Genomic DNA, 12,494 nt, shown 5'->3' with positions numbered 1-12,494 from the left:
GAAAATGTCGTCAAGAAGAGGATCAAAACCGAAGAAATTAGGTTCAAGCAACTCAAAGGCTATAAATTCACCTTCATCTTCAACAACTTCATCATCCAAACAATTTCTGGAAACATTTATCAATTACAAGAGCTCACCAGCATCTTCATCGGCTCGAAGCAAGCCACAATATATTTACTATGAGAATTTGCTTGTGGATGATGACCGATCCAAGGAAAATGTCACCGTCATAGTTCGGTTCCGTCCTCTTAGGTATATTGTTATTATTTTTTGACTTGCTTTGAGTATTTTGTTTATTTAATTGTTCAATGAAGGCTTTGATTGCTTTTGTGGATGTAGTCAGAGGGAAATTCGTCTAGGCGAGGAGATTGCTTGGTATGCAGATGGGGAGACTATTATTAGAAATGAACATAATCCATCTAGAGCTAAGAAAAAGTTTGAAAGGGAACTTTCTGTTGGAATCTCCCCTGAATTGAACATTCTGGAACCTTTACTAGATTTGTATGGAATGTAATTGTAGTCATACACAGTTCCTGTGTTTCGCCTTTCCATGGTTTTCACATAGATTGGGTTGGTGATAAAATGTTGCTACGTTGTCCTCACTTGGTAATGTGAATATGATTTTATGTTGTCCTTCTTTCCTTTTTCGTTGAGATGAAGAGATGTTTTAGGTGTATTTTTTAGGATGGGGAATCTCTGTCCCTCCCAAAAAAAAAAAACTTATGGTTTTACACTTTCAATTTTGTTAGTGTATTGATTTCATTAACAGTTGCAAGGGAAAGAAGGTGAAAGGGAAAGAAAAAAACAAGAAGAAGAAATTGAATCAGAGAAAAGCATTTCAAAGAAAATTAAGGTATGAGAGTATCACTTTCCAGTTTCTTGTGTGATATAGAGACCTTCAAAAAAGAAAGAAGAAAAGTAGAACCACTTTTCCATTTTCACCTTTGCATTGCACTTATTATCATTTATCTATCATATTTTATACCATATCATGCTCACTATACAGAGAACATATAAATACAAATAAGATATTGAAGTGTAGGAAAGTAAGTGTGGGTTACCTTTTATTGCATTTATTGTATGTTGAGAAACTCAAAGAATAAATTTTGTAATCATCTATTATTAGTTCCAAATTCGAAGCCTGCCAAATTGCTTGTACACTAACTATACCATGCATGGTTCACCAAAAAAGAGTGAGTCAGTTTGTGTGGTTAATTCTTATATATAATTTTTGAGTTCATGGTATTTGTGTAGTTGAGGATCCCATCAACTGATCAGCTTTAAATTTTTACGCTCTCAACTAGTTGTCAACACCTAATGAGAAATCTCAGTTTGACATAGCCTTTTCTGTCTCCGATGTCAAGGATACGTATAAGGTATGATATGTTTTGCTTGTTGTATATTATTATGTTCTTGAACCTTAACATATTCTAAGGATTTTTTTTATTTAGAGCTCAGATGTTTCCATCATTGTTGCAAACTTTTTGGCTTTCTTGTTTGTATCTTTTTCTGTGCTTTAGGATGCTGCTTTAGAACCAAAATGGAAGGCATTCCAGACAGTTATATTTCTCGAACGGGTAAGATGCCAATCATAATACAGTTGACAAATGAAGGAAGGAAAACTTGAATGCTTTCATGATAGTGGATGCTGAAGTTTAATAATTGGCCTAATCTTGCAGAATCTATCTATTTTTTTCAAGGAACTCCAAGATTTTGTCATGTGACCAACAATTGATTGTTTTATATTAACTCACTTATTATCTTGCCATACCTTCAAATCAAGTTACATTTTCAATTACAAGAACAATGCAGACCACTCTTTCAAAGCTACTTTTGGGAATCGTCTTACTGTGGTTCTTAGGCTTTTCTTCTAGGATTATTGTTCTTCCCTCACCATGGTAAGTTTCTACCATTTATATGTTCAATTGCTAGTTGCATGTTATTATTTTTCCTAGTCAGCTAAGAAAGTTTTAGGTGTCCGATTAATATGCTGATTTAAGAAAACCAAAATCAAAGTTTCTTTATGTGTTATGACATTTTCATTGTGTATGAACTCATTATTTGATCATTTAGTAATTGTGTTTATTACATTGTTCTATTGTGTTTTGTTAGTCAACCAATGAAAATCTTCCACCGAATGTTATAAAGCAATTGGCAAAGTAGTTGAAGAGTCTCGATGAATCGCCACCGGAAGGCATTAAAGTTGGTGCAAATGATGATGACTTTTCAATCATTTATGCCGACATTGAAGGGCCAGGCAAGTAATTCTCTCCATAGTCCAGACAAATTTACTTCCTTTGCAGCATGCTTGTTACTCTTCCATTTACTGAGAATATTTTCGGTTTTGCAGCTGGGACTCCATATGAAAATGGTGTTTTCCGTATGAAATTATTACTGTCTCGTGATTTCCCTCATTCTCCTCCAAAAGGTATGTTTTATAGGTTATTATAGTAATCCAGACATAATTAGATTTCAACACTGCTATGAGCTAGAAAATATTAAAACTGGATCATGCCATTCGGACTCCTGAAGTATAATAACGCAACTTCATTGCTTGCAGTTGCGTTTAATAGGCGTGTTTTATAAGTTATTATAGTAATCCAAGCATAGTTAGATTTAAACACTGCTATGAACTAGAAAAATTCAAAACTGGGTCATGTGAATCATCTTGGATTTTTTAGTCACCAAGCAATAGTGAATATTATGAAGTCCTTGGGTACTGCAGGCTACTTCCTGACAGATTTTTCATCCAAATATTGCGACCAATGGTGAAATTTGTATAAACACTCTAAAAAATGATTGGAATCCAAGTCTTGGATTACGACATGTACTCATTGTAAGTTCCATCGGACCCATACTTGATTCTTTTATTTTTTTTATCAGTTTGTTTGATAAGAACCGCAAAGACTGCAAATTTCTTTCGATAATTCTGCTTTAGAACTTTAGATTCATGTCTTTTATCTTCCTTGGCAGAGCAGGTATTTAGGTGTTTATTGATTGAACCATTTCCAGAATCAACTCTAAATGAACTGGCTGGCAAGATGCTGCTTGAAAATTATGACCAGTATGCCCGGCATGCCAGGTGTGGCTTGCCTAACCCATCTATACCTAACAAATTTATTCGTTATTTTAATATTTTGCGATGTGGGAATATAGGACCTTCAGCTGGAAGGTCACAAACTCGTCTAGTTGGAATGACTTCACATTCTGTATGTTACTTTAGTTGTTCGACTTTTTCTACGAACGGACGATCAAGCTTTCATATATCGTTATTCTATTATGCCTTGCAGATAGATAAGATCTTATAGTTTAACATCATATAAGAGCATCTATTGTTTTGTGAACCGATTTAAATAGGAAGGACCAAAGATGGTATGAGTGATGCACAACTATGCAGGTCTCACAATCTTCTGTTCTTAACACAGGCTTTATACCGGAATCCATGCAAAGCCAAAACCAAAATTCAAATCAGGAGCTATTTGGGAGTCAACTACGGCGTTGAATGTGGAGCAGCATAACACCTCGATTCTGAATGTTGAGCAGAAAAATGCAGCAAGTGTTGCCGAGTTATCGTTGAATGTTGGCCTACATGGATGAACAATATTTTTTTAATTAAAAGTGAAAGAACCTAGACTAAATTCTAGAGAATAATGTCAAACTACATTACATTTAATTCTAATGTTTATAAATTTTAATTTATTTTGTTTTATTTTTCTGCATAATGTGTCTTAATTAAAATTTATGGTTGTTGTTAATTAGATAAAGCTACATTATATTAAATTTAGGTGATGTATTGCATAAATGAAATATGTAAAATCAATTAATTTAAGCTAAAAAATGAAATTAGTGGCGTTTGTATTCAAAAACACCGCAATATATATGACCTTTTGCGGCTTTTGTTTCAAAAAATCACCGCTATATATATGATCTTTTGCGGCGTTTGTGTAACACCCATAACTCGTATAATTATACTTATACAGATTATAGATGTCACCCGAATTTTAAAACCATTTTCTTTTCTAAAACGATTCAAAATTTATCTTGTTATAGCAATTTAATTCAAAAGATTTTTTTATGAATAGTGATGAACAATACCGTGAACAGTGATGAACATTACCCGTGAACAGTGCATCGATATGCTACAGTAACTGCTATAGTAATTTCAGCAAAAATGCATAAAACTCATAAAAATTTAATCGTGCATCACTATACAACTACCATTTACATGAATCCGTTTAAATTCATTTAAAACAAGTTTATTAAAATCTATTACATGCCGACTAAAATATAACTAAAACAATTCATTATGTCATACGGTTACTGATGAGGCGACCTTGACTGAATATCCAAATATCTCCTTACAAGTTGTATTCAACCTACGCGTGAAATAAACACACTTTAAGTATTACTTAGTGAGGCATAAATAATCACGAATAACAATTTTACATACAAATTATCTTCCGATATTTAATCTCCAAGGAATCTTTATTTCCAATGAATATACTATAATCTGCATTAGTGATGCCATTAACTCATTTATCAATCATTATTGGAATCTATACATTCCATAGGAAATTCATACAATTCGTGTAATTTCTTTTAATATTAGCACTAACAATGCTCCATTTTCATTTTAGCACACAAAGTGCCCTATTCGACAATTCATACTATTAGTATGATTTTGTTACCATTTTAGCACATAATATGCCCTATCTGAAAATCCATATTTCACTATGATTTCCTTATCATTTAGCACCCTTAGTGCCTTATCTGGAAACCCATACACTCAGTATGATTCCCTTACCATTTTAGCACATAATGCGCCCTATCTGGAAATCCATAATTTCAATATGATTTCCTTATCATTTAGCACCCTTAGTGCCTTATCTGGAAACCCATACACTCAGTATGATTCCCTTACCATTTTAGCACATAATATGCCCTATCTGGAAATCCATAATTTCAATATGATTTCCTTATCATTTAGCACACTCATTGCTCCATATGAAAATCTATTCACTCAGTATGATTTCCTTAACATTTTAGCACACAAAGTGCCATTTGGAAATCACTATACATATATCAATAGATTATGCTATTTTAACTATTATCACATGTACATACATAATTAAATGCACTCACCTGATTCGCCTTGCTATTATTTCCAATACGCAATTCCGATTACTCAGCTACTTTGTCTTTGCCTTTCATTTTGCTAGACTCAGAGCTTGATTTCGATATACTCAAGCATCCATTAAAGACACATTCAATATCACGTATTAGTACATTTGAAATCTTTAATTTCTTAAACTAAAAGAAAGGCTATTTTCATTCCTTTATTTGATGTATGCATCGGTACATTTTATAGTGTATCGATGCATCCTCTCATTGGTACATCGGTACACAACCTATGCATCAATGCACTACATGCATTCGATGTTTTCATCTTAAGGGAGTGCATCGATACACTACTTGTGCATCGATACACTCAGTGCATTCGATGTTTATTTAATTAGTGTGCATCGGTGCACTACTTATGCATCGATGCACCTTGCCCATAATTTACATTTTGAGCACGAAATTCACTTCATTCCAGCTTACATGTTCCATATTTCAACCCCTTTTATACTCTTAACTCAAATACCTTCATTTACACTCATTTATGCACATTTACCACATCCTTAACCTCAAAATCTTATATTCTTCATGAGATTCAAGAATCATACCCAATTTTCAACATATTCTATATCAAATTCTAACACTTCATATTTCTTAATTAACTTGATGACAAGTCAAATCTACCATAAAACATCCATAAACCTTTATATTTCATCATGCCACTCAAAAACCTACTATCTTTAATCTCTAATATCTCATCAATAACTTAGTTTTAAACTCATTTAAATCTTCCTTTAGCTTCCATAGTATACAAAGCTTCAATCCCCATCAAAAATCAAAGGAAATAACCATTAAATCGAAAACTTACCTTTAAGCTTAAGGGGAGAGTTTTCCACGGCAAGAAGAGAAGAAGATGAAAGAGTTGACTTCCTATTCCCCTCTTCATCTTATCCCTTATCTTAATTCCCCGCTAATTCAATATTAAATTCCATTTAATCCAAATGACCAAAATATCCTTTTAATCATCCTCTCTTACAATTTACTCTAAACTATGGATCCTATTAATCCTCATCTTTCATTATTTAAATTAATAAATCCTCATATTTTTAAATCTTTTCAATTTAATCCTTAAATAAATTTTTGGGGCATTACAATTTGTTCCAAAAACGTCGCTATAGATCTGACCTTTTGTGACGTTTGTTCCGAAAAGGCCGCTATAGATATCAACCTTTTGCAGCATTTGTTCCAAAAACGCCGCTATAAATATCAACCTTTTGCGGTGTTTGTTCCAAAAATGCCGTAATAAATATCGACCTTTAGCGGAGCTGGTATTGTCGGCGCTTCTTGCGGCGTTTTTCCTATCGCCGTAAGTACTTTTAGCGACGTTTAAAAACGCCGCTATAGGACTAAAAAACATCACTAAAGAACAATTTTGATGTAGTGCCTCTTCCTCTACTCCGACAACAAGACAGTGATGCCTCGACGTACTCAAAGCATGGTAAGGCATCGTTTTGGGGTATTTCACTTTCAACATCGATAAAGTCAATGTTGAACTTCATGGAGAACACGACGCTTCCAGTAGGTGCAGAGAACACTAATCAAGTTTTAGGGTGGGCATAAATCAATAAAATATGTAATTAAGAAAAAATTCAAATTTTAAGATGAGCACTTATTCATTCTTAATTTGCTATAGATTCTCCACTGTTGATATGTTTGTTTCTCAACACTCAAGTTTACCTTGGCATCCTCCCCAAACAAACTTTTTGCATGCTGGTTAGCGGCTAAGAATCCACACTCATCGTCTAGCACAAATCTGAAACACAATCCAACCACCAAAATGAATAACATTAGAGAATGGATTAGCAACAAGTGCTCAACTTCTTAGAAAATTTTATTGAGTCAAAAAACATAAAAAAAAAGATGCGTTCTGGATATCAATATCAATATTAATTTGTTGTTATACAAACTAATCTTGAAAGGTTCATTAAGTTTTCAGAACAAAGTGTCACGTAAAACTTACACTGGTATGAGATAATTCATATTGGTTGATTTGACAATAAGTTCAAGGAATTCCTTCTCATCTTGGATTACCATTCTAACAACAACCTGAATCACAAAAATCAAAAATGAAAATTAATATTTTTATAATAATGGGGATAGAAACTGTTAGTTTAGTCTATACAGTCGATATCGAGCTCAAACTTGCATATATGTTTGTTGTGGTATTTGATTGTGTAGGTCTATATGATTAAAAGTATTAAATTTTATTATTGGCTTTGGCTCTAAACCGAGAAAATCGATAGTTTGTGCTTTGAAGAGGAATGTCTTTGTATGTGTCGATATAAAAATTGGATAATTGGATATGTCCGAGTACATCAATATCTATGATATGAGAATTATGATATTTTTGTGAGAATAAGTTAATTACCGATGAAATTGAGCTAAATGTTTGTTTCATAATGATAATAAAATATGGATAATTCGATTAAATAAATGATAATTTTTGAAACTTTAATAACAACATGAATTGAAACTTCAGTTGTTAAATTAGTTTCAGGTACAGTTGGTATATCATATAGTCTATAACCCTTATGTATGAATTATTTTAAAACTTCAGTCTTGGCGAGATAGAGGAATTTTATTTATTCAAACTATATGTCCCTACAATATGAAGAGATGACTATAATAGTTTGTTTCATATCGATACTTGATGAAGAGATAAGATTCGTGTATATATTGACTACTAATAATTTTTTAGTGTTCAAATGTATTTGATATATGTGTTCCTTGTAACTTTGTTTAGATTGTAGAGTCAGACCTATTTAGTATGACCGTAGGTATTAAATATTAAGTTGATAGTATTGATACATAGTTTATATTTTATAACATTGAAAATTGATTAATATGATCTTACTCGGATATCAAATGTCATAAATCATTGAAGTGATTAAATTCGAAACCTACAAAATATCTCTTTTTAAAACGATTGATCTCTCGGAATTGAGTTAGTGAAAGAGGTGTTAGAAAAATTGTGCATGCATTCATTCGAAAATGATATAGAAAAATATTAATGAATAAATATCATTATAAAATTAAAGGGAATGAAAGGATAAGAGATAAAATAAGTTTACTCTTATCTTGAGATTGTTATTCGAAATAACAATTTGAGACAAAATTCAATCCTAAGAAAATAAACCAAAAAGCTTAAACTTATTAGAAGATAAGATAAAATAAATGGAAATAAAATACTCCTTTTATTTTGATCTATCGATCGAAACAGTTGAGGCATGTCGCTACACAGTTTCCTTAAGACAGATTTTCGGCAACTCCTTTGGTGCTCGAGTTCGTTGGTCGTTTATCTCTCAGGATACAACAACTAATGATTAGCTAGAGTAGTACATCTGCACAGATCACGAACGATCATTACCTTCGACTATCACCGGGAAAACTAAGGAAGAGAAAACTTTTTAAGATAAGAGAAGTAGTTGTTACATATGAAAAACCTTACATGTTTATTCACTATTTATAGGGGATTTTCAAGAGAGATTTAATCCAACTAAATATCTTTTAATATTCAACATTATATAGATAACAATATCTTTTAATTTGAAATATTCAAAAGATAAAACTCATTTTACCATTCAAACTTAAATAGATGTTATTTTAATTTGAAATATACAAAAGTGTATATTTATCTTTAATATTCAAAGTTAAAAATGTAACAAATACCTTTATATAATTATATTTAATAATTAAAGTTAAAAAGGTAACAAATACCTTTTTAAGTTGACATATTCAAAGAGTAATTATCCTATTAATATTCAAATTAAATATTATATTTAATTTGCAATGGTCAAAAGGTAAACTCATTTTACTATTCAAACTTAAACATATATTATTTTAATTTGAAATATACAAAAGTATATAATTATCTTTTAATATTCAAGATTAAAAAGATAAAAAAATACCGTTTTAAATTGACTTATTAAAAGAGTAATTATTCTACTAATATTCAAATTAAAAATTATCTTTTAATTTATAATAGTAAAAAAACCATGAATTTAATATAAATATTAAATCCATCAATTAAAATCAATTAAATTCACCATTTTTCCAACAATTCCACACATGAATGAAATTGATGATTTAATCAAAAACATTTTGGCATGATGTGGTGATAGCCTCTATGATTGATAGTTGCATAGGATAAGTAGGGGTCCTCCTTTTAACCTTCCATTGTGACAGTATATTTACTTTACTGGCTAAGCAGTAGACGCGATGTCCTTGAACTATTCTGTCATTTGTGTAAACGATGACATACTTCACACAACTACCCCTCTGACAAGAATTTAGTTCCCATGGGTATGTCCTTAAAGCCATGGACATTGTAACACCCCAACCCCTACCCGACCCGGATACAAGTCCGAGATGTCACATTAACTTTTAAAAATGATATTCTTACAAAATATCAAAACATTTGAACTCATTTTAAGAAAATACCACAATATTCTATTAAATTGTGTTTTAGTATAAATATTCAAGTCAAAAACGTATTTATAAACAATAAAATACGGTATGAACAGTGTCGTGAACAGTAATGAACAGTACCTACTACAGTACTAAATGTTAACTTTTTTCCAGATTGTTAGAGGGGTACTGATTCCCCTACTACAGTTCTGCTACAGTACTTCCGTAAAACATATATAAACTCTTAAAATTTAAAACGTTTATCTCTATACATTTACCATTTACAAAAATACGTTTAAACATTACAAAACTTGTTCAGAGCATATCATATTAAAATCTTTATATTACATGCCAACTCAATTCTATATAACCAAATACATGTAATTCAACTACATTCCTGATCTGATTTTCGGTAAGGAGAACTAACCTGTCTTGTTCCTCTTTAATTCTCTTTTCCGCTTTCCAAACCTATGTGTGAAACCATCACACGCTAAGTCGATGACTTAGTGAGACATATAAACATATAATGGAAACCATAAAACATTTCATAAAGAAATACACTTAACATCATATAATTCATATCAAATGCATGAACATTTATTATGATCATACCATATAAAAACATATATCATTTCTGTAGCATATACCCACATGCACATATATTCTTATCAACACGTTTAACATTCCATATTCATTATCATTAATCCTTATAATTTAATAATCTTATACATAACGTATCATGCATTAACCAAGCAATACACCATTACATAAATCATGTGATCTATTCCATATAACAAATCACATATACATATCATATACTTATACTTATTAAATTTCTTTGTTAGCCCATGTACACTATTGATAACTGAAGGTATGTGAGTACATTGAGGTTGTGCACTAATGTTGTCACCACAGCTCGTATAAGTCCCACCGAGTGGCATATGAAATTTTCCCGAAGGACCTATGTATTTGTCCCTATGGATGGCAAACGGGTACGGTTTCGTGGATTCCGCACCGCATCCGCTCCAATTGGAGCGGGGATGGGTATAATTTTAGCGGGTAGTGGGCGGGTGTGGATTTATAAAGTGGTACCCGTCATGGGTGGTGGGCCGGTAATGGGTTTGAGACATTACCCGCCCCGCATCCGCCCGTCCATCTAAATATCTATTAAATTTTGGACCATTATGAATTTAGGTGTAATTTTAGAGACTAATTTATAAATTTTAAAATTATATAATATATAACATATAATTTAACTAAATATTAAGGATATTTAGTCTTTAATCTGGTATTTAATTAGGGAAATATTCGGCTCTTTGATTAAACCCATAATCCCACTAACCACGTCACTTTCCATGTTCTTTAGCCCATGCTGCCCATGCTGCCCATCCAAACACAAATTAGCCGTACTATAAGCATTAACATCAAAAGCAGCAGTTTCCATGTTCTTTAGCCCCTCAAAACCCATATTAGGCGCACTATGAGCATTAACATAAAAAGCAACACAACAATCCAGCTCTACGACTACATGCTCCCTATAATCTGTCTCCATAACATTCGTAGAGCCACTCCTCTGACAAATTGAAGCATGCGCTGCTACCCCATCATGAACTGTCTGGGAACCAACTCCAACATCTCATTAGTTTGTTGTCAGGCGGGTCTAGATGGGTATGTCACTAGGGTGTGGGGATGGATTTGAAAATGTACCCGCGTGGGCGGGTGTAGATTTGAAAATTTGTACCCATCATGGGTAGTGGGCGGGTGGTGGATTGAAAAATAGTAGGTGGGTATGGGGATGGGGGATAGGGTATCCGCACCCGACCCGCCCATTTGCCATCCCTATTTGTCCCGAAGGACCACTGTATATGTCCCGAAGGACCGCGTAGACCCTCGACTCTTGGCATGCCAACTATACCTATAGCTCTCGTATCATATAACATAGGCATTTTTATTTTGCTTCATATATTCATGTACTCATATCATTGCTCTTATGATCACATATCACATGTGCATATAATCATGTAGTTTGCTTTCACGTAATTCATGTCACTTTTCATATGATTTCATATGCATGTGTCACTTAGCTTATAATACTTCTCTTGTGTTCATATGACATGTAAATCATTGTCATATCTTGTTCTCATATGCTTCACATACATCGCATATATCACATTCATATCACATATTCATATAGGCTCACGGTTTTATCACCTATCATGTTATTTCACATATACACTTTTATATCATATAAACCTATATCTTCTTATCACATAGCTTCTTATTAGATCATTCACCTTCCTATTTATTTACATAAGCCAATAGCATTTACAAGAACCTATCACTCATATAATCAAGCATACATATATTTTCATGTCATTCATTCAATTCTCTATATTTTTATCATATAGCTTATTTTATTTCTCATGTTCTTATGTAAACACATATGGCATGTCTTGTTTACTTATATTCATATATATATCACACAACACATAGAACAACATGTTAAACATATCAAATATACATGTAATCATGTAAATTATGTCGCATACAATAACATTTTAAGAGTTACTTCTTACCATAGTAACTCCGTCACTGACTCATCGTAAGCCAATGTTCGTTCTATAAGCACAAATTAAATTGCACTCACCTTAGCCTTGCTTTGATTTGATCCTAATTCTTTGATTATTTGGAACTCTTTAGCTCTATATCTACATAAATATAATTTTCAAAACAATTATCAGAAGCCTAAACCTTAAACTTGATGTTAATAACTTAAGCTAGTTTAATGAGCCAAAATTCCATTTTTCCTTTAGGGGGAATCGATACCCCCCATGGGGTATCTGTTCCCCTTGTGTAATCTGTAATTTTTTTGCCCAGAAATAACGGTTCATGCACAAAAATTCACTATT

At 32.4% G+C, this 12,494-nt stretch overlaps 1 pseudogene; it reads left to right on the top strand.

The window, feature by feature from the left end:
- The first annotated feature begins 582 nt into the window (after positions 1-582).
- LOC120120886 lies at positions 583-2,963 on the top strand (annotated as a pseudogene).
- Positions 2,964-12,494: the final 9,531 nt, after the last annotated feature.

Source organism: Hibiscus syriacus, unplaced genomic scaffold (assembly GCF_006381635.1).
Source record: "Hibiscus syriacus cultivar Baekdansim isolate YM2019G1 unplaced genomic scaffold, ASM638163v2 tig00110348_pilon, whole genome shotgun sequence".
Classification (NCBI taxonomy): Eukaryota; Viridiplantae; Streptophyta; class Magnoliopsida; order Malvales; family Malvaceae; genus Hibiscus; species Hibiscus syriacus.
Note: the sequence above shows the minus strand (reverse complement) of the source record. Positions and strands in the feature narration are given on the sequence as shown.